Genomic DNA, 27,251 nt, shown 5'->3' with positions numbered 1-27,251 from the left:
TTCTGTTATTTTAAATAACAACAAAGTTGTAATAAAAGTTTTTTAGCCCAAATAAATGATGCAGCTCTACAATCACCACTGTTTGGGGGGGGGGGAGGTGTCTGGGAATATTTCAGTAGCCAGTGAATTTGCCCAGCTCAGTTATAATAAACTCCTGAAACAAGTGACATCTAATGTAAATGCTGAGAAACTCCTGAAGCTCTTATCACATTTATTCTTCTGAGTTTGCACCTAGCAAACAATGCAAATATAATTCCACGAAGATTCAAGATACTGCCAAAACAAACAAACAAACAAACAAACAAAAATAACCTCACACCCTTATCAGTCTGAATCCACTACCACAGCCAACCAGATCAGTATTCTGTTTTTAAAGCATATGTGTGCTTTCAAAAACCCCCAAATCCTGCTCGTTTGCATGAGCGCTGCAGCTGCTCTGCAAACAGAAAGAGGGATGGATCTCCGCCTTGGGCAGGACTCACCGACTGCAGCAAACCTCTTTGCACGGTGAGATGTAAGTGGGTAGGTGGGATCCATGCTGGTATGGTTTAATAGCGCGTTTTAAAAATGCACAGCTTATCCCCCCCCCCCCCCCATCCACCTTTCCAAATGATCCCCGTGGAGGAAGAGCAGGGGACTTAGCAGCACTCTCTTGCCAGCAGCCCCTGCTGAGCCTGCTCCAGCCGAGGCGCACACGGCGCGTGCGGATGGGACTGGGAGCAGCGGCAGCAGAGGACTTGGGAGCGCTGATGGCTCCGCTATGATGACAGGCAGCCCCCACGTGTTCCTGCTCCTTCCCTCCCGCCCAAGCCCTGTGGGACCCTGAGTCCAGACGGGCAAGCCAGGGGCAGTGGCGGGGGGAGCAGGAGGCGAGGAAGACTGGGCAGTGGTGCCTAGTCTGGCTGACTGACTGATAACGCAGGGCATAGAGCGCACTGTGTGACTCTTGGGCATCCAGACTGTGTCCGGCATGTAAGTGCATTTCTGCTTTATTTTGGGGTTTGGTCCTCCTTAATGCGCCTCTCCTCTGCCTCCTCCGGGCTTTTCTAGTCGGAGAGGGGCAGGGAAAGAAGTCATGGTTACTATGCTGTCCCAGAGCAAACAGATTCTGCAACCCACTTCCACCCCCGCACTGTGAGTGACAACCCCCGCCCCGCCCCCCCGGCCCATTTCAGTGCGCACACAAAAAGCCCTTCCCTCCCTCTCACCCTGCGCCACGCCACTCTCCCTCCAGTGCGCGCGCACACATACACACGCGCCGCCCGTCCCTGCCCCAGGGCGCGCACACACGTGGCATTCTTACCTCCTTGCGAAAGCACACATCCATAAAGCCGGGCTCGCCTCGACAGCGCGCGCACGCGGGTCCTCCACAGGGTGCACACACCGCATCGCTCCCCTAGTGCGCGCGCGCGCGCATACACCCGGACACATCGCCGGCTCTCCACAACCTATCCATGACACAGATGATGCTCTTCTGTCTCTCAGCTCAGAGACACGCAGCGCGTAGGACCTCGTCCTCCCCCTCTGCTACCCACTTCTTCCACCCTCCTTTCACTCCAAACGCGTAGGTCACACTCCTTGTACTCCTCCCGCTCCATCATGCCTTCCACGGGTACACCCAACAGCACTCTCTCCCAACATCCAGGACACATTAACCCCCCCCCCCGGGGTCCATGCACCCGAAATCTGCCTCTCGCCTCCTAATGTGTGTATATGCACACACCCACACCACCTTCCATGTTCACGGGTGACACTTGCTGCCCTCTCTTCAGTGCGCACGCACATTTGTCCCTCTCTTCCCAGTTCATGTCCACGAGTGACATCCCCTGTGCACACACAAGACCTATTGCCCTAGTGCACACAAACGGCGTTTGTCCCTCCCCTCTCTTTCTCCTAAGCACACACTGTGCACACACACCCGCTCGTTGAACTGTGAGTTACAAGTCCGAGATGGGGGAGAGATCTTGGAGCTGAGCCCCGATGCCGGGTGTAGTGTCAAAAGCCGCTACGGACACATTTTGCTACCAGTACCAACGCCTAACACGTGTTGGCTGTTCTTTTTCTGACACTACACCGGCAGCAGCCTGAAGCGGGAGGAGAGGAGGGGAAATCAAACGGGTACTGCGCGGCTGTTGCTTTACTGTACTTTTGATTGGTCTGTAATGTGTGCAGTGTCAGTGGATTGAGTGGCCATAAGAATCATCTGCTGGGGTTTGGGCTGTTTTGACTCAAAAGCAGCCCTTGGCTGTGGGATTGTAGATGTTTGGCAAAGGCTGGCCAGAGTCCCAAGTTCCTGAGAGGCTCAGAAGTATCCCACCCCTTCCCCCCCCCCACACACCCCTTATTGTCCCTCTTTGGAATCTAGCCCACCCCTAGTATAAAAAGTTTAAAGAAAGGGACCCACACTGTAGTTGGGAGGTGAAACCAGGCATACTGTGCCTGTGAGGGGGATTTTGCAGGACCAATCTTGTGTAAATCTGAGTGTTTTGTGAATGACCTCAAGAGATACACTAACTTCCTGGTTATGAACAATAATAAGCTTCTCCTAAAACTCAAACACTGTCTTGTGCAGTAATTCTCAAGCCATTTCAAATATGCAAATAAAAACGAATTTTTTTTAAAGTAGGCAAGATATTATCAGGAAACTATCAGATAAGAAATGGTCCAAATGATTCAAATAGTCTACAGCAATAAACCTGGCCATTTACTCGATTACTTTGCTGGGGGGCACATTACAGTTTGGGTGTACAGAAGGCCGGACAGACAATACAAGAAGAAAAGTGTTCTGATTACAGGCAGTTTTGCAATCTAGAAGGTAGGCCTTTATGGAACCTTCCTCAGATGGTTGTTGTTGTGTAAAAAACAATAGTTCTTAAAAGAAGAAAATAAATTGATGAATACACTTTGCCATAAAATTCCAGTATCTGACACAATAATTTTAATTGTTACATCTGTACAGTATACCTCTTAATTAAGCAGTGAGTGAACTGTTTAAAAAAACAGTTAATGCAACCATAAATGTATTATTTTATATAATACCTACTTGGAAGATTATTACAATCTGCGATCAATAGTTTTATTACCATTCACAATTTTATTGATATTTCAGCATCCCCAAAGTAGGATTCAGATGGATTTTACTGCAGTTGTTTAATACATAAAGGTATTTGATCATATATAGTTAAAAGTGATATGATTGTGAGATGTAAGTTCAGAACAATAAAGCCTCAGTTTTTTTCAGAAGCTGTTTCTTTCATACATCTCTTTAAATGTATTTGCATCACTACCACAGACCTACATTTTAATAATATGCTACTTTTGTGCTTTTAAATATCTAAGGTGCCGAATAAGAATTGTAAACTGTGAAGTAACTACTATGGAACAGATTAAGTAAAGCATTGGAGGCGGATGATTTTGACAATAAAGAGGGTGTATATGGTGAGTGTTTAATATTTATTGTATTTAATATTATTAAGTAGTATTTATAATTTCAAATTTTAGGCTCAGAGCAAAGCCTTGACAGCAAACTCTTCTGTATTGTGTACTTACAGGTATACCATTGACAAAGGCTTTCTGTAATAATTGCTTGCTGTGCATTACACCATTTTAGTAATGGCATACCATTTTATTTAAAGTTCATGTCTCAGCCATGCCTTGTGAATATCTTTTATAATTAATTCATTTGGCAAGAAATTATATACATTCCAGTTCTTTTCTATGGTTTATAAAATATTTAAATTCTGCTCCTGGAATCCATATCCTATTATCTTTGAGATTTTCCGAATGTATACATTATGTTCAATTATAAAGGCATATGAATTGAAGGAATATTCTGAATGACTGCAGAACAAATACAGTACTGTTGAATAATCTTGTGAGGTAGATTAATCTATAGCCTTGATTCCTCTCAGGGTGGGTTGCTGTGGCAACCGCCCCAGCTCACTTTAAAATAATTTTTTAAAGCTCACTTCAAAAGCTACACCCAGCATGGGCCAAGTTAAAAAGCAGACAGACATAGGAAGAAGTGCTTTAGTACATTACTGTTATGAGATAGAGAGGTGGTTATAAGAGCAAGAGGTGGAGTTGGGTGTGGCAGAACTCTGCACAGAAAATAGAAACTATACCACCCCAGGGTTAGGATGCAAAGTCTGTGGATCATTTTGCCCTAATCTCAGTCTTCTTCTGTTAAAATGTCACTTAATGATGTAAATTGGTAGCCTCATTTCTTTTAAGAAAATTAAAAATGGACTTTACTAAGACCCTTTATAGGGGTGCTCACTAAGATAACCATGAGATAATCACACTCTAAGGAAAAGAGACACTTGTCTGTATCTCATTCTAATAAGGCTTTGGGGATCTGAACTTCTAATGATCCCACCTCATGTTATGCTTTATTGTTTAATTCAGATATGGCAGGTGGTGCAGTTGGAAAAAGGTGCAACGTTTTTCATAGTACAGGTTGTCAACAGGCCTATGAATGACCAGTTTACAACAGGAACTATAGCTTAGATTAGACTATTTTGGAAGAAGTCCAACGGGGATTCTCCCCAAAAATATTTGCTATTTATGATGCATGTTTTTAAAACTTGGTGCAGATAACAAAGCAAAGATTTTTTGTTGTTTAAAATTATTCCAGATTCTAAAATTAACCCTACCAGGTAGAAAGCTTCTGCACATATGTCAAAAGATATTGCATATTTGTGCACTAATACATGCTTTATTGAATCCTCAGATTGATGAGGAAGCATGCCCTCTACTGTAGATCTGTCCAGCTGTCTATTTTTCCGCTTAATGTTTGAACTCTGTTTTAAGATGGAGGTGTCCTCTACCTTGTTTTGGTGAATTGTGCTCTGACAAAAACCTGGCACAGTTTACAGATACTCTAATATATGAAGGTCACAACTATTTAAAGATTAGGCCCTCAGAGCCTAAAAATGTGGAAGGCATAGTAGACATATTAAGCAGCAGTACATATTACTTTGTTGTGGTAATTGCTATCTGATTTCTTGATGTTGAATTGAGGTACCATACAAGCTTTACCCTGCCAACTGAAGGGTCTGCTCGAGCAACTAGACAAAAGCCTGAAAGATGCATTTAGCTTGCACAAAATGCAGCAGATTACCGCCATTTTCATCTACAGCACAAAGGTGTGAGCCTGGAAACTAGATGTCCCAACGCATAATGAAAACTAGATGTCCCAAAGCATTTTTTTTTAAACTAAGAAAATATTAGTGGTATTGCTGTGGGAAAGACTGGTGCTATATTGACGCTTGGGAGAATGAAACTCTAGCTACAGAACAGGCACAGCAGGGGTAGGATCAGCGTGCCTCACTCCAAACCTGGTGAGACCACTAGGGCTGAAAGAGTAGTTCAGACTTCATGTTCTCCCAGGTTTTGGCCCCTCTGCTGAAACTGCTAACCTGTGTGCCAACTACTGTCATTTATTATATGTCTGTATGGTGCCTACCTGGCTGAGGCCTCTAGATGCTACTGCAGTATAAATGTTTATGTTTATTTATTATTAATTATGAGAATTGTTGTTGTTGTGTTTTATGGGATGTGGATATCTGTCCAGTAAGAATTGGCTGCCCACTATTATCAAATCTGATCATGATGGAGTAGAGGGTTATGGGACTTGTAGTGAGTTAAGGCACCACCTAAGTATCAAAACTGAGAACAGTCATGGGCAATGTTTTATAACTCCCATCAGTTTCCTTCAGATCTGGTCATGCTTTGAGCATTCCTGCTTTAGAATATGCAATAAAGTAAGCAGATATTTATTAATTACCTACACTGAAATTTTAGAAGTCAGTCAATGGCCCAGTGGGATATTTACATGCAAAAAAATGTGTAGGATTAGGCCCTTGAAATAAAAATAAAGTAAACCAAAATAAATCTCACTGTTGTTTTATTCACTGCTTTGATTTTATATATATTCTTCAGGTTTCCTTTACTCCTGTCTGTTATGGCTTATACCTTTATAAAGTCTCCTGTTGCTCTCAAAGCATTATAGAAGCTGGCTATCTACATAAAAGTTAAAACAAGAATCAGCAATATAGTTTTACTCACAAATTTTTAAATATGCTTAATTTTGACTTTAATTTGTATACAGAAGAGTCTTTTCAATACTGGTTGTAAAGGTAAATGAGCATATGAAGAAGGTTCTGTCCTATTATATAGTGTGTTGGAAATACTACATTTCTGTGGAAAAGTCTGCAGAAAGACCATCTCATGCAGTAGGATCTGATTTGGACTTGTGCAATGAGGCAAACAGTACTTTATCTAACCAGCAACCCTGTTCCCTGAGGGAGTCTGTATATTTGCATTCCCCCAAACGTTAGCATCACGATCGTTTCTCTCCTAGCCCCGTGTCTGCTTCCTGTACAGCTGAAGCAGCCCAGGGTAAGTGAAGTCACCAGCAATTGGATACGGAAGTCTAATGCTTTTGGGAAGTTGGGTTGGTTTACAGACCGAAGGCTCCGAAGAAAGAGGCCAATAAAGGTGCAGGGAGACAGGGTAGGAAATGTAATGCGGGCTAAAAATACACACGCCTGCTGCACAGATATGTTTGGATATGTTTCGAAACTGATTAAAAAGTTGCTGGCCTGACAGCCCCCAGTTGCTGGGCTGATGATGCTAGTGGATCTTCTCTGCCGCTTGCATTTCAGCGCCCCTTTCAGTTTATTCTCCTTTAATAATTGCCGGCATACTCTATTTCAGTTGGGTACCTATCTCCGCTTTCTTGTACATAGACATTGGAATGTATTGATGCCCAGATATTTTCCTGTCGAACACATATGGGGACGATCACGGGCATATTAGGGTAGCAACATTTAAAATATAGTTGTAAACCCCTTTCCCCCCTAACTCCTCGCATTCAGGCAGCGATTGTTTTGTGTAAGTGTTGCCACTGAAGGATATTGGGCGCCCTTTATTAGCCGCAATTCCAGTGTGCGCAGCATTTGCCGTGGCTGTTTCTGAGCTGGCCCAGAGTGTCTCTCTCCCAGATCCTGCAGTGGTCTTGTGTCCTATTGCTGCTGTACCGCACCAGAAAGGGGGAGGCGGGGGGGAGATGCACCCGCTTGCCGTGTTTTCTTAATTTTGTATTATAAAGCATTGTCATTAGGTTTGCCTGTGGCATATGCCATTACCCCCACCGCAAAACTAAAATTAGCAAAATGTCAGGAATGGAGAGATTGATTCACCCAAGATGCAATTATCATTTAAAAAGTGCTTGATTGAGGTGCTGATGTTCGGTGATTTATTCTGCATACCATATACATAATTAAAGTAGTGTAGTGGAGTAATTTATCAATCTAGTTTAGACTAGAGGGGCAAGGAAAGGAGCTGCTGCCGCTCTATGTTTGTTTTATTAAAACGCTTTCGGGATCTGATCCCGCCCTCTTTTTGCAAGAGTGAAACTGATTATTTCTCCAGCTCGGGAGGAGAGAGTCATTCGTTTGGGATTGTGGGAGAGAGAGCGAGAGAGAGACAGAGAGAAGGGAGGAAGGGGGAGAAACGCAGAAAAGGACACCTCATCAAGCGTGTAGTTTTGAATCCCTTCCTTGCCTCTTCCTTCCCCCCTCCGCGATGTTACAAAGGCTGTGAGCTGCTCTCTTTTTCCCATTCGCCTTCTGTCACTTCCTTCCTGGACGCTTTCAGGACGAGTCCGGTTACTTTTAATCCAGCCAGCAGCACAGCCACTTTCTCCTCCTCCACGCTGTGCACTCACACACACACACACACACACACACACACAGAGATATACACACACACACACACACACACCCCAGACATCTTCTGGCTGCTATTGGATTGACTTTGAGGCTTGTGTGTGGTTCAAGGAGGCTGCATGTTGAATCAGGTGGTGAACACTTAAAAGGCTGGAAGAAGTAAAGGGTTTTTTTTTGTTGTTTTTTTTATTTTTTTTTCCTAAGAAAGGAAAATATCTCAAGGACTAGTCTACTCATCTAAATGTTTGCAATGTAAGTACATATGAAATTCAGAATGGAAATAAAATAGAGTGGGGATTGTATATGAGCCCCATATACATATCCTCTTGCATTTTTAAGAATGTATGTGTACTGGGATTGAGGTTAGTTGTATACTTTTAAATATATGATTCCACTATCGATTGCCTTAAAGTAACTTTTTAGTCAAGCAACTTAGTTAAATCACCAGCTATTCAAATTACTCATCCCCTTCAGTCTCTTGAGTGTTTAAAGTTTCATGAAGTTAGTTCGCGTTGTTAGTGTGCTTGATATCGTGAAGTGTGTGCAGTTTGGTTTTAATATTTCATCAAATGCTATGACCTTGTAGTACTTGCCCACGGATTTATCGAACAGTTCACTGAAGAAAGTCTGGCATGGGAGCAAAACACTCTTAAACGTCATATGCCACTGCTCTTTTCAATTCTTGCATTCAGTTTTAGATAAAGCATGCCTGTAAGTGCATACCTTTTTGCATCTCCTTTTTTCACACTTACGTTTGAGATGCAGAGGCAGCTTGCATTATGGCATTTGGTATTTATTTCTGTTAGAATGCAAGTTCTGGTATTCGCATAATACTTGAATTAATCTTTATATTAAGAGTGAGTAAGGTTAGATCTCCTTTACAAAACTAGCTATTTTTTACTTCTGATTAAAGTTACTTAAGGTCTAAGATAAAGTTTGGTGTAAAGGGGGAATTTAGAGAGACTGTTGGTGTATTATGGAACTGGAATACTTATATTTTCTAGATAATTTAGTATGGTGTTCTGTCATCTTGGAAAACTGAACAAGAATAAAACTATATTACTAATTCTTTTACTCCAAAAGTACATGAAAAGGGTAAATAGCACAGGGCAAAACTTTATATCTGAATAATTTCTGTCACTTCAGGGCCCTGTGATTATATGTTTTTAAAGAAAGTTTTTATTCTCATTGGTTGTATGTGGTGGTTATGATTAGGAAATACCTGTCTTTTAAATTAAATATCTTAACATGTACCTTAATATTAAGATGTAAGAATTAAGCAGAGAAAGGCACTTTGCCAATATTTTACTGGAGGTCTGTGGAGAATTGCCTAGTCACAAAATGCATTTTCCTACTACATATCTGATGATAAGTTTAATGGCAATTGCCTTAAATTATATTCTAATTTCATAGATTTATTTTAAAAGGGGTATAAAGGTGGCCAGCAGACCAATTATATTAGACAAAAAAATGTGACTAGCTTTCTTTTTATTGGCACTTTGCAGGGTATTGTGGTTGCAGAGGAAAGATGTTTATATGGAGTATAATAACTCTAATCCCTAGAGGCTTGGCAGGGCATGGAAATATAACCACCTGTGAACCAGTTTGAACCTCTGTATTACCGGCTGATTTCAGTTTCAAACACTCATGTAATTGGCCACTTTGGAAATATGTCATTTTCTAAATTATTATTGTTAGACGATGCTTAGAACATTGTGCTGAGACAAAAACCAACCAACCAACCAGAAATCCCACAGTGTTTCTTATTTTAACTGTTTTATTTAAATAATTATAGAACTATGACATAATATATATATTTTCCTCTGTATTTGGGTGAAATACGTCATTCATATTGGGTCAAATACTAACTCTTATTGAAGACACTGAAAGACTTGACTAAGTAAGAACTTCAGGTTTGGGCCCTAAATCCAGAGTGTCTGTACTCCTGCAATACACGTCATTTGGTTTTAAAAATCTGACATACATTTTTTACTGTTTATCTTATGGACAGTATCTGAAGGACAAATCTAGGGCCTGATCATGCAAACCTGCATTCATGCAAGTAGTCCTTAAATAAGTCCCACTGATGATGGTAGGACTACCTGTATAAAGATAGACAATTCATGTGAGTAACAGTTTTCAGGAACAGGCCCACAGAGAGAAGATCCTAAATCAGATGTCTGTCTGGTAGTTGTCATAAGATGTGAAAGAGTAGAGTCCCATGTTACATTTCCTTATGAAAGAGTACAGTCGTAACCTACTATCCCATGTTCTCGGAGTTTTTCTCTTTAGCCTGTTTGACCAAGAAAAAGCCAATTTAAGTTTAAACATGCCTTTCAGTGTTGATGCTACAATAAATGAGGAACAATACGTGAGATTAAAATCTTTCCAAATGATGTGTCTGGATTGCCAATTTAGGAGTACCTTACAGTGATCAGACAAGCACTTTTAACTTTTTAAGCTTCTTCCAATTTCATAGTAGTCTGAAGATTCTTCTAAAAACTTTTTTTAGTGCATATATCATTTTTCTTGATAAAGTCCTTTTATTTGTGTGTATGTAAATTACGCATAGAAAAGAGAGAGGAAGAGAGAGAGATGATCAGGTAAACAGTTTTATCTTGTGAGTTTCAAACATTTAGTGCTTTGTGGACAAACAGAAATGAACCTTTCCAGACTTTTTCCAGAAGTTCATCTTTAAAAATGTTTGATTGTGAATGTTTTTAACTTCTTTGTGTACCTCTGAAATAGGAAGGAATAGTTAAATAACTATGTAGAAACTTAACAGTTGCGTAGAAGTTTCAATTTTTTTTTTTTTTTTTTTGCCATTTAAAGTTTTTCTTTCTTTTACTCTTTTTTGTAACAGGTTAATTTTTCAGCTGATAGGTAAAGTAGTACAGTGCATCCGTAAGAGTATTTCTGTATCTTGTTGAGCAAAAAGTCATTCCCTGATCTTGAATGCATAAAAGAATGTTTTATGATTCTCAACTACCTTTTCACCTGTTGGACCAAGCTTCTAAATTACACATTAATTTACCAAAAATTCAAAAAAGATGGTTTGGTGTTGTTTTAAGTACACTGATTGTGGAAATAACATAAATAAGATACTCTATAATAAAATAAAAGTTTTATTGTATTCATTGATGCAACATTTTGGAGTATAATTTGTGTAATGCACTTCAGGCTTCTTAAATCCCACAGTGTAATAAAAACAGACATTTTTCTACATCTACATTTTAGTCTATTTGGTGATTTAGAGACAAACCTCTAAAATTAAAACCAGGTTTATTTGTAACTCAAGAGGTAGAAAACGTTAGCACTAAGATTAACGATATCAGGTTAGTCTATGAAAGGGTTAACAATATATCTTTGCATCTTATTTCAAAAATAAAACATGTGCAGAAGAACTCTGGTCAGCATGCACGATTTAACTTGTACGTGAAGAATTGAAATATTTTAAATACTCTTTTTTTCATTTTATAAATATAGTAATTGCCTGGCTTCTCTGAAAGGATTTAAGCTAATTTCTGAGAGCTGATGGTCAATATGTTACGTGTGGACAGGTGATTAAAAGCTAGTGTCTTCAGTACTGTACCTTAATCTCCCGGTCGCATTAACTGCAGTGCAGTAGAGCTTGGCTGTTCACTGGGATCTGTCATCTTTAGGAAATCAGACCAGCTTATAGAGGCGATTCACAAAACCAACAGTGACAACAAAGTCTTATGTGCCTTACAAAAGAAGGATTAGGCAGTTCTCATGTCATTTTGATCGGACAGAGATAAAAGCTGATTGCTGCAGCATGGCAAGGCACACGTCAATTTCAATTGATTACTATATAAGGATACTATAACCCTGTTGCTTAGTCATTGTTAAATACAATTCAAAGCAGGGAAAATTCAATTTTGAAATGATTGGTTTTATATGATGTGATAAAAAAATGATCCACATGGAGCATTGTTGCATGTCTTTCAAAAAATCAGTTTGTTCAACACTTGTTGAAAATAGACTTAACGTTTAGAGTATGTGAGTGTTTTGCAGGCTTTTTTTTAAAAAAAAAAATGGTTAGGTGATACATCCTTCAACCGTAATTAGATCATTCTTGAAACTGCCTGAGACTATACTAAATTCGTAGCACTTATCCTACTAGGAACATATGCAGATAGCATCTGCATTTTACAATTTAGCAAAAGTGTGGCACTAAGCATCAAGTAAATTATCTTAGTTCCAGGTATATTCCATTATATTTTAAAATGTAATATTCAGCTGTACTTTGTGTTACATCTGTAGACATCACAGTATGTTTTAAAAAATAATTAGCAAATCAAATGTGGGCCTTTTTTCTTTCACTACAATCTAATTTGGCAATATAATATAAAGTGTTCCTGTTAAAGTTATGACATATATACTATACCAACATTTGGAAGTATCAGACTTTCATAGATGACTAGTTCTGGTAATGTCTTACCTTTTTTGAAACTGAACTTCTTTTTTTACCCAACTGATGCCTCCTAGTGTTTCACATAATAAAACACTAATGAGTCACCCATAAATGTAAACATTGCTTTTTCATTGCCTACATCTGATGTGATACATAAAATTAACATTTATGTGTTCAATTTTGTGTGATATTAAAATCAGACAGGAAATTCCTGTAAATGAGATGTTTCATCTCAATCGATACTATGCACACATTTACAATTTTTCTTTAACATTGTTTAAGTGTATTTTGGAAAGTTTGTATCCCAGATAGAGAGCATTTTCTGTCTCTTTTACTTCGCATGTATATTATATGAACATTTGAAAGTATTATAGGGCTCAAATGGGGTTTAAAAAAGATGCTGATAGTTTAGCTTTTCCATTTTTAAGGCCCTGAAAATATAGCTGCAGAAGAGTTTGAAATATCGTGGAGTGCCTCACAGCCAAATAAAATTAAAAAAGAGAAAGAATGTTGCGAGACTTGCCGTCTTACTTCAAACCCTAAAGCAGCATAAAATAATTATTTTTTGTCACATTCTGTAATTATTCCTGTGTATTTTATATCTGAATAAGTAAGAGAACAGTATTAATCTAATTTTTAAAGGTTTGGAGCATCCACAGCACTCTGACTTCAATGAAAGCTGCAAGTGACCAGCACCTTTGCAAATCAAGTCTTTTATATATAGATGAATAGAGTACGTAGTGGTGAAAACTGAAATACAGCTTTAGATTTCCACAAGTTTGATATGGCTACAACATGACTCACCAATACTTGAACAAAAATATGATTTTATTAGATTAATACCATCTGACAGTAGAGGATTTTTTTTGGAGGGGAGAGGGGTCTGATGTTCAAAAAAGTTGTATAGCACCAAGGTTTTTGTGGCTCCAGCAAACTACTGTGATGAAGTATAACTTAGTGGACTCCATTTGAACGGTCAGGTGCAATTTTATAAGGATGAAGAAGAAAATAGGATTTGTAGCAGTTTTGCAAATTTGAATGTCACAAGATTTTCAGTAAGGTATGAGAATAGCATAACTGTGACCTCAGAGATATAACATGTTGTTCTAACGCTTTGAGGAAAAACATTGGATTTCATAAATATTTGGCTTACCATGTAAGTTACAAATAGATATAAAGAGAGTGAGACTCCTTACACTTTCACAAATCTGAACTTTACCAATTAAAAAATCTCATAAAAGTTAATGTCTTTTTCACAATGCATATATAACACATATAGGTGTATATTAACATATAAATATATATTTTCAAATATTAAATAGTTATGGTCATATCCATGTATGCAACTCCCACTGAAATAAATTGGAGTTTGGCTTTAGATCAAGTGCAGCATCTGGTCTTGATTTAGTTGGGGATTGGTCCTGCTCTGAGCAGGGGGTTGGACTAGATGACCTCCTGTGGTCCTTTCCAACCCTGATATTCTAGGATTCTATGATTCTTTAGGTTGCATTCTGCCTCACTCACATACCTGTCGCATTTATGAATAATTTAAACTAGGGCTCAACAGTATTGGGATCTGCCATTTATTTAAGCCACTTGTAATCAGACAGTATCCCAGATCTTTAAACTTGTTTGAATCTTGGAAACACTTTAAAGTATGAAAGAGGGTTCATCCTTCAAATTGCAAATTTGCAATTGCAAAGAAGGGATGTAAGTCTCCCACAAGAACTACTGTAGTTGCACTGCTTCTTCCCTTGAAAAGAGAAAGTAAATTTGAAAGATTGAAGTGGAGAGGAGCACGGAGAGGAATTTTTTAGGGCAGCTCAAGTGTGGGGAGGGTATGTCTAGGAGTATTAGGCTGAAATTAAGCTAAACTGAGTGTCAGTAAACATTTCCTTACAGTGACACATATTTAGGTTGTGGAATAATGTCCTCGGGGAAATGGTAGAAGCCCTATCATCTGAGTTATTTATAGTACCTGAGAATTTTTGAGACTCTGCTGTAGGGAACAGTCCTGTAATGGCAGTGGGGTAGACTAGATGACCCAATGGGCTAGATCATTGGCACTTTGTGCCATTGCAGTGTCATACAGGGGGCTTAAAGCTGTGCTAGGGCTCAGCATGTTGGCTATGGGGGCATGGCAGGGTTGGGGCTAGAGAAGGAAGAGATTCAGAGATCCTGACCAGCTCAGGTTGAGGCAGCACTGAGGCAGCCCCCAGAATCAGGGGTGGTGTTGTCTTGGTAACATAAAGTCCCCCAATCCCCTGTGTTCCTCGTTTCCTCGTGCATCTCGAGTTGCTTGAGTGAAACTGGAGCTCTACCGTAACATGTCTTTTCTGATTCTAATTTCTTTGATTGTATGATTTAGAAGGCAAAGTTAACTATAGGCATGATTATTAAAATATATGCTGTTCCTGGAACCCAGCCATGTTTATCATGTATCTCTAATGCCATGATCCAGAGATGTACAGTTAGGCAAATCAGATTAGAGGTAACACTATTTGTGTTGTTTCCATAAATATAGGAAGGATATATGTCATTTGTGGAACCAATACATAGTATTTGCAGTATTTGCTTTTAAACAGTCAACCAATACCAGTTAACAAAATCTGTATAAAGGACATGGTGGAGGATTGTGCAAATTGCTTGGAAAACACATCTACAAAGTAAACTTAATGCAGCGTGTTGTCCATGGGAAACATTACTTTATAATGACAGAAAAATGCAAATACTAAGGAAGCTTTATTGATTTTAATTTGTAATAAATTATATTATTCTTAATAACAAATGAATAGCTATTGTCTATAAGTAAAATAATAGTGCATTAGTCTAACCTAAATAACATTAAAACATTTCAAAGATCAGCACAAAAATTAAAATGGTCCAGATTGTCTCTAGCATAAAAAGCCACAGAAGGGCACTTTTTACTGGGGAGTCTGTAAAAAAATGAATAAAGCTTGGGTATGTTCTGAAAGGGTGGAGGGGGACAATGTGTCTGGTTCACACCTTCACAGGCCTGCCACAGCTCCATCCCCATCTCTTGCATGTCGCATCCACGTAAGGGTGAAATATGTGTAGTGGGGTGGATTCCCATGAAGATCTTAAGGGTGTGACACGATCTGGATCAATGTGTGGGACAGTGTTCAAATGCACCATAGTGAGCACAGTTGCCAACTTTCACACGGTAAATAAGCACCCTGACTTTCACAATAAGCCAAAAATCAAGCTAACACCATTTCAGAACAAGGCCAAAACAAGCCAATCCCTAAGGACCCCAACACTCTATGTGATTAGATCCCCCCAGCATGCAGTCTGGGACTGTAGTGGGCCTGCTGTGCACCCCTGACTCTCTCCCCCCCTTGCCTGTGCTTGCCCCTTTCCCGTGCTTGCAAGGAGACAATAAAAAAAAAGAAGCAACAAGCTACAAGCCAAAAACTAGCCAACAAGCAACTCACAAGCCAATTAAGCCAAAAACAAACCCAATTTCTGCATTTTTTTCGCGGGTTTGGCTTGTCTGATAGTGGGTCACAGCCTTTAGTCCTTATATAAAGCCTTATCCCACAGAACAAAATTTCCATTGATGTCCACAGGATTTGGCCTACTATGAACAGTCAATAATCATGTAGAATAAATAGGGCAACAGTTTCAACAGTATCTTTAACCACAATAATTTAAAAGTGTTTTCATTGATATGAGGAACTGATCTTTGAAGCAGTTTTTTATGAGATCCTGCATTACCTACAGACTGTTCTGAGAGAGTGGTCTAATTTTCTTCTTTTATCTTGTTCTTATGTATAAGATGCAGATGAAGAATTGATATAAGTTATGCACATGGGTTTGACTAAAAAATAGGTTTATTGCCCCTCCACAACACATGAAACAAGTGTTAAATTGCACATGTACCCAACCTTCTGTACAACACACTTGATATGTTGGAATACTGGGCCAGAGAATACAGCCTTACAACTGCTTACAAGATATATAGCCTCATCCAAAATATACATGCATAAATGCCAGAGATCAGAAATATAACTCTTACTGTTAATGAGGTACTACAGAGTGGTAGATTCATTTAAAACTAAATAGAGTGAACCAGTATATTATTAAATTACTTAAGAGTAAACATTTTAAACTTTCTATAACCTGGGGCTGTTGGATCACGGGTAGTATTATTAAATGCACTGCAGCTGCAGTACTAGCTATTGGAACTAATTTAAAAATATATTTTTAAAGAAAATGCATTAATTAGAAAGTAGGATTCAGGGATTTTTCAAAACAAAGTATGATTGGCTGGCTCCCTAATTTCAACAGAGCTGCTATGTATATTGAAACTGTAGGGCTAGATCCTCAGGTGGTGAAAATCTGCATAGCCCCGCTGAGATAACAATGCAGCTGAGGATCTGGGCCTGAGTTTTTTATCCTGATTTTAGCAATAATGAGGTGCAGTATAGAATCAGAAGTATAAACCTTTTTAATTTCTGATAACATCCTTTGTGTCTTTGGTGAATATTGCGGTGTATTTTTGTGCTTTTGAATACTAGAGTTTTGGTGCAGCAAAATGAGAGCTTTGTCCCATCTGCACATCCAGATATAGTACTGGATATACCATCTAGATGTCATTTTCTACTTCCAACAGTTCTTTCAGCACTGAGCGCAGATATTACACACTTTGGTGATCAGTAGCACCGTTCATTTTCCACTCTAGCGTACTCACTGATATCTTTCTGGAAGTTTACTTTTTAAAAAAAATATATATTTAGCGGAAGGATACGGGTGTGGCAGCGGGTGTGATAGATATCCCTAAGATAGAGAAGAGAGATAGAGGTAGAAGTTAATTTATTAATTTAGCATGGCGTTTTTAATGCCTGTGATTTTATGCTCTGCTTCTGTACCTATGGGAAAGAACATCACTGATACCATCTCACTGGACACTCAAAGTGCATTCCTTACTTAGCATCATTCTGCATTACTTAATAACAATGTAAAGTGATACATAATACGGCAGTTAGGTGTGACACAAAGGAAATATTCTGTGGTCTGTTTCAGAAGAGCAGCACTTTTCATTATTCTGGCCTCTTCTTGACAGATCCTAGCCACCATATTTGAGACAAGTGGTGATTTTATGATTCTGACTATTGCTACAAGTTACTTTATTCCATTCTGTAAAGCATTAGCACTCTGTTCTACCACATTTTTTAACACACACTGTTCGCTGAGGACTAAGGTTAGGTCAATAGTGAGACCATTCAAATCTATGACTATCACAGATAGGACCTGAAATAATGCCATTCCAGATTGCTGAGGAAACGTAATTGTGTGGGCATTGGGGGAGAGAATGTTTTCCTTCTCCTTTCCTGGTGACAGTAAGCCATATGGGCCTTTGATCACCACCTTTCCTTTGCTGGATCAGAAGATTGGCCTGTAATTTAAATGTTATCCTAAAAAATGGCACTTCCATATTTGATTGGTATCACTTGAAAATGAAATGTAAATATTTCAAACAGGACACTTTAAACTCAACCATGCTCCTAGGTAAGTACAAGTTTGTGAAGATCTCCCTACTGACACATTTACAAAGCAAGGAAATGTGGCATTCTATTTTCATATATAGGTCCAAACCTTAGTCTTCGGTGTATGAAACAGTTAAATGAGTAGCCGATATTGTGCATATACCCAGAGTCGCAGATATTTTGAGCTGTGCATCAATTCAAGCTAGATATCTCAGATTAGAAACTGGCTCTTCCACTGAAAATGTGAACCAACATATATTAATTTGAATTCTGAAACACAATGCATATTTAATACTTGTTTCTTTTATTTGGCAAAATCATCGATATCTAGAAGAGATGTTTCAGAGTAACAGCCGTGTTAGTCTGTATTCGCAGAAAGAAAAGGAGTACTTGTGGCACCTTAGAGACTAACGAATTTATTTGAGCATGAGCTTTCGTGAGCTACAGCTCACTTCATCAGATGCATACCGTGGAAACTGCAGCAGACTCTATATATACACAGAGAATATGAAACAATACCTCCTCCCACCCCACTGTCCTGCTGGTAATAGCTTATCTAAAAGCCATTTCCAGCACAAATCCAGGTTTTCTCACCCTCCACCCCCCCACACAAATTCACTCTCCTGCTGGTGATAGCCCATCCAAAGTGACAACTCTTTACACAATGTGCATGATAATGAAGTTAGGCCATTTCCTGCACAAGTCCAGGTTCTCTCACTCCCTCACCCCCCTCCAAAAACCCACCCCCATACACACACAAACTCACTCTCCTGCTGGTAATAGCTCATCCAAACTGGCCACTCTCCAAGTTTAAATCCAAGTTAAACCAGAACATCGGGGGGGGGGTAGGAAAAAACAAGAGGAAATAGGCTACCTTGCATAATGACTTAGCCACTCCCAGTCTCTATTTAAGCCTAAATTAATAGTATCCAATTTGCAAATGAATTCCAATTCAGCAGTTTCTCGCTGGAGTCTGGATTTGAAGTTTTTTTGTTTTAAGATAGCGACCTTCATGTCTGTGATTGCGTGACCAGAGAGATTGAAGTGTTCTCCGACTGGTTTATGAATGTTATAATTCTTGACATCTGATTTGTGTCCATTTATTCTTTTACGTAGAGACTGTCCAGTTTGACCAATGTACATGGCAGAGGGGCATTGCTGGCACATGATGGCATAAATCACATTGGTGGATGTGCAGGTGAACGAGCCTCTGATAGTGTGGCTGATGTTATTAGGCCACACTATCAGAGGCTCGTTCACCTGCACATCCACCAATGTGATTTATGCCATCATGTGCCAGCAATGCCCCTCTGCCATGTACATTGGTCAAACTGGACAGTCTCTACGTAAAAGAATAAATGGACACAAATCAGATGTCAAGAATTATAACATTCATAAACCAGTCGGAGAACACTTCAATCTCTCTGGTCACGCAATCACAGACATGAAGGTCGCTATCTTAAAACAAAAAAACTTCAAATCCAGACTCCAGCGAGAAACTGCTGAATTGGAATTCATTTGCAAATTGGATACTATTAATTTAGGCTTAAATAGAGACTGGGAGTGGCTAAGTCATTATGCAAGGTAGCCTATTTCCTCTTGTTTTTTCCTACCCCCCCCCCCGATGTTCTGGTTTAACTTGGATTTAAACTTGGAGAGTGGCCAGTTTGGATGAGCTATTACCAGCAGGAGAGTGAGTTTGTGTGTGTATGGGGGTGGGTTTTTGGAGGGGGGTGAGGGAGTGAGAGAACCTGGACTTGTGCAGGAAATGGCCTAACTTCATTATCATGCACATTGTGTAAAGAGTTGTCACTTTGGATGGGCTATCACCAGCAGGAGAGTGAATTTGTGTGGGGGGGTGGAGGGTGAGAAAACCTGGATTTGTGCTGGAAATGGCTTTTAGATAAGCTATTACCAGCAGGACAGTGGGGTGGGAGGAGGTATTGTTTCATATTCTCTGTGTATATATAGAGTCTGCTGCAGTTTCCACGGTATGCATCTGATGAAGTGAGCTGTAGCTCACGAAAGCTCATGCTCAAATAAATTCGTTAGTCTCTAAGGTGCCACAAGTACTCCTTTTTTATCTAGAAGAGAGAGTCTCCGAGAGTCACATGCAACCCATTCTCATTTATTTCAATAGCAGTTGAGAACAGGTCCTGAAACTATCATTCCTAATCAGAATTTCTGACACTTCATACTTTGGGGGACAATACTACTTTATAATACAGACTTCTTCTAAACTTTCTTTTACATATTAATTCAATAACGATCATTCCTAAAAAGGTGCATATATAATTGTTTTCTTTTGAGGTAATAAAAGGTATTATTTAGAAGACCTACTGCCTGTAGGTTAAGAAAGATGGTCTAGTTGATAGGCTGTTGGACTAGAACTCAAAAGACCAACGTTTAATTTCAGTTCAGCTACAGACCCACTTTGGCCAATTCTCCTAATTTGCTCTGTGTCTCAATTCCACATCTGTAAAATGGGTATAAAAATTCTGTACCTCAGATGGAATGTGGGGAGGCTAATCCATTAATGGTGGTGCGAAGTTCAGATGCTATGGTGATGATGGCCATATATGTTCTTATCTTATCTAACATGTAGAGCTGCTAGATTCAACATAGTCTAAAAATTTAATTTCCCAAACACAATTTCCCTTCTACTTATATTATCTGAAAAGTATGTTTCTTGTTACATTTGTCTGTCAAGTGCAATGGACAAGAAAGAAAATGCCTTTGGTTTTGGTTTTGAGACTTCACTTAGGGACCCTCCCATGTATATGCAACTGCTTATTTTACCAGTAGTCAATGGGAGTTGATGGTGCCCAACACCTTGTGGGATCAGGCTCTACAGAAGTACTGTTGTCTCATTCTAATTCTTTTTCTTGACTTGAGAAGTGTCATGCCATAGCTAGCAGAACTCAATATAGGAATGACAAATTCACATAGGTGACTAGATACTATGACAACGAGTGTGCTATAAATGACTAATAGATAGATTATATATTCTTTGAGACAGGAAGTGCCTCTTCAGGTGAGGAAAAAATTGCTTAAAGAAAACTTCCTTGAGTAAGAATGTTAAATAACCCTTCTGATGAACAAAATGTGAGAACAAATAACTCAAAACTAGTCATTACATGCCTGATTTCAATCCTCTTCAATGGAGACCTGGGTGGTCCGTTAGGAAAGATATTGTGGCCTAGCAAGCATGCTTCCTCAGCCAGTTTCTGAGACAGTTAACATTACTGTGCTGCATACATAGGTGTAAATCCAAACCTGACTTCCTGAATTATTATGCTTGAATAAATGAAGAAGAATAACAAATCTGGTTAAAAAATTGTGCAGATATTCATTCTTAACCAGTATTTATCTAAGAACTGTTTAAAAATTGAAACAGATTATAAGGTAGGAATATCGTGTTGCCGTGGTGAGATTTTTCACTTTTTTCTACAGTTGAGAAATTCTGTCCCATTTCATAAATATGGAGAGGACCAGCATGCACAGATATTGATATCTGTATTTGAAAGAGTATATAGAATGCAATTGAATGTAAATTGGTATAGCTCCATTGACTTGAGCTCCAGCTGATGATCTGTCCCATCATATCCTGCTAAGAAATTCTTTTGTATACAGAATCGTCATTTAATTCTGTTAATTAACATCCTCCTGCTTTCCCCACCTCCACCCTGACTCTATCTCCAAATTTGGTAGAAACAGCGGTACCACTGGAATGCAACATTTCAGAATAGGATGACCCTTGCTTCCTCTGCCAGATCCTGCTTCTGGTATGAAACACTGTGGGAGCATGTGTTGGTATCTGTTGTGACTACCAATCAGTGGTCAGACATTCCAAATAGACTTTTAGACAGTTAGCAGAGTCCCTATCCTGTCACTGCACTTGCTGTGTGTGCGTCATTCATAGCCCTTGAGGTGGGATGGATCCTTATGGTGCCCAGTCAGTGTGAGCTATAGTAGAGCATCTTGCTAGCTGAGGCAGTAGGAGTATGTATATGTTCATCTCAGCTGAATGTTAATGGTCCTATGTGATGATACACATACATTTTATAAACATCAAACCAAGATTTACTGTGATATTTCATAATTCCATTTTGCTAAATGAGGTAAAATTGTGTTGTTGTGATTCTGAAATACAAATAAAGTCTCTAAGGTGCCACAAGTCCTCCTTTACTTTTTCTAACAAATAAAGATGTTAGGCATGTGGTATGCACACACCACAGCAGTGGAGGCTGAAATTGGGTCCCCTTTAGTCCTCATCAGGTTTCCAGATGCTCTAAAGAGAAGATTTTCGCTGTCGAGGCCAGTACATACTGTACAATCTTTAGTCAGCTGGAAGTTGCTCCTTTTTGTGCCTGCAGAATTAAGCAAGACTGGATGTTAGTGTGAGATTCAGAAGAGTTTCCATGTTCTCTCATTAGGGGTACTGTTTTCCTTTTTTTTTAATGACATATTAATTTCCATGTATATCTTGTCTATCTGTGACCTCATCTTTGTATCATACTTCAGAGAATGACAGTTGCATGAATTAACTTTGTTTTTTGCACCCAGAATGAGAGACTTTCATTTTAGAAGACCCAGCAAGATTCCAAAATCCACTCCTGAACATGGAGTACAACAACCCTGTTGCCATGATGGGCCATTCTCTGGGATTGCTATTTAAACATCATTGGAGGCCAGATAATACCTTTATATGTGTACACGCTGTCATAAACATTGGTGCAAGCCCTGGCTGCATCCACTCCAGTGCAGAATTTGATCCTTGGAGGAAATATTATATCATATTGTGCAGTAGGGCAACAAGTATCCCAGTGGCAAATGACCTACAAAACTGGACACTATTAAAATTGCTGTCTAGGTGGATTCCTTGCCATTCCTTGGTAGACAAATACATAAAATATTCCATTAAAAAACTACATGAAGAGAACATTAAGGTTGCATTGTTAAACACTTAACCTTCACAGTTAGGGTTGCAAACCAATGAGCCCTCCAGAGCAATCCTGACAGTAATGCTGGAATCTTTGCAGGTTTGGATACACACCCTCAGCTCTAGAATGTCAGAGATAATGAGGTTGTAACAAAATCAGCTTACCAGTTTTGAATGTAAAGATATGTCCATTCAAACTGTCAATCTAAACCTTCACTATTTTACTATTGTTAGATTGATAGCAGGGTATTTGCTTAATGTCAGTTTAATAATACAAGAAAGTTTTTGACTGCATACCAAAGCAGAGGAGGGATGGAGCGGTGTTTAGGGTGTTAGCCTGGGACTTGGATGAAGTGGGATTAATTCTCTGCTCCCCCACAGAATTTCTTTGTCACTTTGGCAAGTCACTTTGCTTTTGTCCATTAGTTCCCCATCTGCAAAATTGTGATACTAGTACTTCCCTACCTTTAAGGGGTATTTTGAGCTTTTCAGAGCTAGGGTAAAAGAAATCATGTACATACAATAGAGAACAGACATGACAATATTTAGAATACAGTTTCTGTTAGGAAATTATTTTATGAAGTAAAGCATACAGTCTGCAATTGTATATCTCTGCCCGAATAACTCTAGTCTTTTAATTAAAGTTGAGAACTTTCTGTTTCTTCAAGTCTATTTTTTTTTCTATTTCTTCTTTAGTTGTTGTGCCAAGGTATCCATGTGTGTTTCTTCCACTGTCATCTGGCTGATTCCCAGCAGATGCACACAATCTGTTTTGCTGTCACTAACAGGGTTCAGTTTATGGAGAAAATGTGTCAGAACATGCCGCCATAGTCATTTATACAGGATTCTTTTCTCTAAAGAGTAACTGAGAGTATATACGTACCTTATTCTTATTGTACTGTCATAGGGCTTTATCATGCATGTTGAATACTAGCCAATGCTGGGAGCAATGCAGAGCCACATTATCCCTGTGGGAGATGAGGGAGGCAGACTGAATCTCTGAGATCCCTAAGTGTACATGCTCATCGCCTCACCTCTTCATGGAGTTCAACATACTCACACTGCTGTTGCATGGGTTGGTACAGAGGGAGTGGGGCCATGATCCTCACTCCTTTGGGTTTACCTGCACTCTCAAGGCTGCACAGAGGGGGTCATCACTGCACTCCTTGGAATACAGCAACTGCAATCCTGACAGGCCCTCAGAGGGCAAACGGGGGTGAGGGGCTGAGGGGAACACAACTCCTTGAACACCTCTCCATCCTGTACACCCACATGAGGCATCAAAATCGGGCCCATATACAGATTTCTCAGAAAGTTCAGTAGACCAGAAATATGCCCCATTTGTTAGTTTATTTTACTGTTTTGTATGTTAATTTCCTTACTTCTTAAATGGAAGTATTGGGAAAAATCCTTAGAAGTATGTTAAAGTTGATGTAAGAGAACCCAAACCTACATATCTGGATAAATTTTAGACACATCTTCTTTCTTATAGTTTCTAATATTTCTGTCAAAAATATATCACTTACAGTATATGTGCTTTACCAGGTAGACGGTCACAACTCCTTTGTTATGACATTCTCAGGCACAGTTTTAAAGGACGGATTTTTTAGAAAATGTTAGATACTATACACTTACCTTGTGCAAATCCTTCTTAGTTTGTGGATTATGGATCTGATAATAACTAGTAAAGAAATTCATCACCATTTTATACAAAGAGAATATTTAAAGAAACCTCTTAGATTTTAGTTATGCTGGCTACCATAGGCTATTCTTGAATAAATGTCACAGTATTCCCTGGATAAGGAAATATTTATTCACAGGTCATTGTACTATCATTTTTTTTCTATTTACCAATTTAGAAATGTCATCCATAACCTAAAAACCTGGGTTCCTTACATTAAATAAAATATAAACATAAAATTTATGAAATATGGGTCTAAAAGGATGCTGTGTATAAAAACATGATATCTTCCCCCTAAAATAGACCATAGGCCCAATAAAAGACTGACCAGTTATACCTAGAAGCCTGAACTTTGACATATTCAGACTCAGAAAAATCTTTTTTTTTTCAATTATTATTATTATTATTATTGTATTTGTTTTATGATAGTGCTAGAAGTCCCAACTTAAATAAAGGCCTTATTGTGCACGGCACTGTACGGAGACATAGTAACATATAGTCCCTACTCCAAAGAGTTGACAGCTAAAGAGTGAGAGGAAAGAGAAGCATAAGTAGGTTCTAAAAGTGAAGGCACTTCATTAAGAATGCCTTGCCATTGGTTCCACTGTTCAACTCCAACAACAGAGCATCGTTATGTCAACAGGTCATAAAGAGAGACGGCAATCTCTGAGGCCCTGATTCAGCAGGGTACTTAAGCACATGTGTAACTTTAAGCACAAGTTGTTCCATACTGGTACAACTTTATAGACTGTCACTAACGAACACCTTGCAACTAGGTAGCCAGCGCAGAACAGGAAGCACTAACATAATGCCTATGTCATCTAGCTTTGCAATTATAAAGGAACCAATTACTGTGGTGGAGTCCACATTGGACAGGAAGGGTCACAGCCTCCAGCTGTTAAAAAAAGTTAACATTAAAGAATTTATAGACACAATAGATGTTTATTAAAGAATCAAATTTGTTTTAAAAGTTAATGTTCCCCAGAATCCTATTATTCTCATTCTTAATGATCCAACTTCAATCTTTGAATTGCCCTTTGTTCAGCGGAGTTGATTTCTCTGGGCTTTTTTGATAGCTAAAAAATTAATTCTTCAACAGTGAAAATCTCCATTAATTCCCAAAATCAAAGACTTACTTAATGAGCTTAGTGACTTGGCTGCATTTGAAGTAGCTTGCATATATATATATTTACATAAATTAAAGAAATTTGATCTCTATTTTTAGAGGGATTTTAAAAATATTATTTTACTTTGAGTGGGGGGTCTTTATATATTTAAAACTCAAAATTACTCATGCTATAAAGATAAACATTACTGTGTAGTTCCTAATACAAGTTCAGATTTTATATTCATGACAGGGTGTATATGTTAAAAAAAGCTACTAGATAATATTAGAATGCTACATTAGTAAGGCTTGCTCTGGCCTCTCTCTAAAATCAGAGCTCATGCGTCCATTCATAGGAATGATTTTATGAGATATGCGGAGATAAATGCTTGCATGCCTCAATTCATGGTAGAGCCTTTGTAAATATAACTTTCTACATGTTGCCTCTCCACAATTAAACAGTGTAAAATATAATTAATCCATAAACACTGTGATGCTGTTTATACATGTGCATTGAGATGCTATATGAGAGTGCTGCGCTTGTGATTTGGACCTGTCATCCTAATATATCGTGCAGTAGAAATATAATTAATGATTTGTAGATTCTCTGCATTTTCAATGTATTTACTTGTCTGTTTGTATGTATGGACACCATAAAAATAAGCATCCCAATGTATAATTTTGCTTTATTCTAGATCTTCAGGTTGGGTAACTTGCTCTGTTGTCTGCTGCTGTGGGCTTTTTAGATAAGTTGGACTAGAGAAACAGTAGAAACTAGTTCCAGTATGATTTTTTTGACAATAGTTTTTATTGTTTTTGTCTACAGGCCAGAATTCTGCATGAAATTTTAGTCATTCCTGAATTTTCATGCGAATGATTTTGACCTTATTGAATTAGTCCAGAAATTCATTTTTTTTTTGGAGTTATGAACATGATTTCCCCTTATAAAGGTTAAATAGTTGCAGCATGCTCACTTGTTAGTACACATATAGTAAAAAGGGAGTTGTTAGGAAATTGCTGGTTCAGAGGATTTGTGATGGTACTGTTCTCCCTTTATTGCTAGGTAGTCTTTTCAAATCCTACAAGGTTGGTAGTGACCAAAAACTATTTTATCTGTTCTTTCTATATGCACTTATAAGATCCTCATTGCTGGAGTATGAGAGCTCCTACTGTTATTGGTTAGCAGTCTGACCTATGTGAAATAAGTCAGAGATCTTAATTCAGTTCCCAATGGACAGTGTTTACATCATAAAAAAATGCCACCATGGCTGGGTACTAATTGGCACTCTTTTTGACAGTCTAAAGAGGCAAAAGTCTGAAACTGCCTTCCTCATCTGACCATGTTTTTATTTTGATTTCTTTCAGCCTCTCTCCGTAGTTTTAGGCATATAAATTAAACTATACCATGCAAAATTAAAGCCTACAAATTGACCTGCTGTAGAACAAAGCAATATCACATTTCAGTCACAATAACAAAAAGCACAGGAACCTTACATCTGCCTCTGTCTCTCAGCCCACTCCTTTCCCAAATGTCTGAGAACAAAAATAACCTTTACAGCATGTGCAGAAGCTTAGTAGATTCAGATGGACCAAAGCGGGTAACAGAGTCCAAGTTGAAGATACCTCATGGAAAATGCCCTGCTAGCAGCTTCCTAACCCGGAGAGCCTCTACCTCAAGTACATCAAAGACATAGTGACATGACAGTGTGGAGAGAATTGTGCTCAGGCTTCCCATAGTATACTTGTTTTGTAGATAAACTGAGGACCTCAGTCTCAATTGCTATCTGTAGAGGAAGAATGGGCCAGTGGTTAGGACATTTGCATAGGTCTCCAGGTCAATTCCTG

At 38.8% G+C, this 27,251-nt stretch overlaps 1 protein-coding gene across 5 annotated transcripts in view; it reads left to right on the top strand.

Moving 5' to 3' along the window:
* The first annotated feature begins 7,693 nt into the window (after positions 1-7,693).
* MEF2C (myocyte enhancer factor 2C) overlaps positions 7,694-27,251 on the top strand; it is a 137,275-nt gene continuing 117,717 nt past the window's right edge. For all 5 annotated transcript variants that reach the window (XM_077817176.1, XM_077817177.1, XM_077817178.1 and 2 more), the window contains exon 1: positions 7,694-7,985. The gene's annotated coding sequence lies outside the window, so the exon portion shown is untranslated. The remainder of the gene's footprint in view (positions 7,986-27,251) is intronic.

The sequence above is a fragment of the Eretmochelys imbricata genome, chromosome 5 (assembly GCF_965152235.1).
Source record: "Eretmochelys imbricata isolate rEreImb1 chromosome 5, rEreImb1.hap1, whole genome shotgun sequence".
In the NCBI taxonomy this organism is placed as follows: Eukaryota; Metazoa; Chordata; order Testudines; family Cheloniidae; genus Eretmochelys; species Eretmochelys imbricata.
Note: the sequence above shows the minus strand (reverse complement) of the source record. Positions and strands in the feature narration are given on the sequence as shown.